Source organism: Fukomys damarensis, unplaced genomic scaffold (genome assembly GCF_012274545.1).
Source record: "Fukomys damarensis isolate Sample0158 unplaced genomic scaffold, DMR_v1.0_HiC HiC_scaffold_19, whole genome shotgun sequence".
NCBI lineage: Eukaryota > Metazoa > Chordata > Mammalia > Rodentia > Bathyergidae > Fukomys > Fukomys damarensis.
The window spans coordinates 63,485,096-63,485,319 of NW_022900931.1; positions in this window are offsets into that span (position 1 = coordinate 63,485,096).

Consider the following 224-nt stretch of genomic DNA (forward strand, 5'->3'; position numbering starts at 1 on the left):
GCGCCCCCTCCCCAGGGCGGGCACGGGGGGGTCCGGGGGGCGCCTCCTCACCTTCCCCTCAGCATGGCGCCCAAAAAAGACAGAGCGAGAGCGAGGGAGAGCGGGCGAACGCCGCGAGGGGGGGGAAACGCATGAGGCCGGGAGAGAAAGCAAGCGAGAAAGAGCGAGGAGCGAGAGACACCCACCGACCCCGCCCTTCCTCCTCCTCCTCCTCCTCCGCGGCC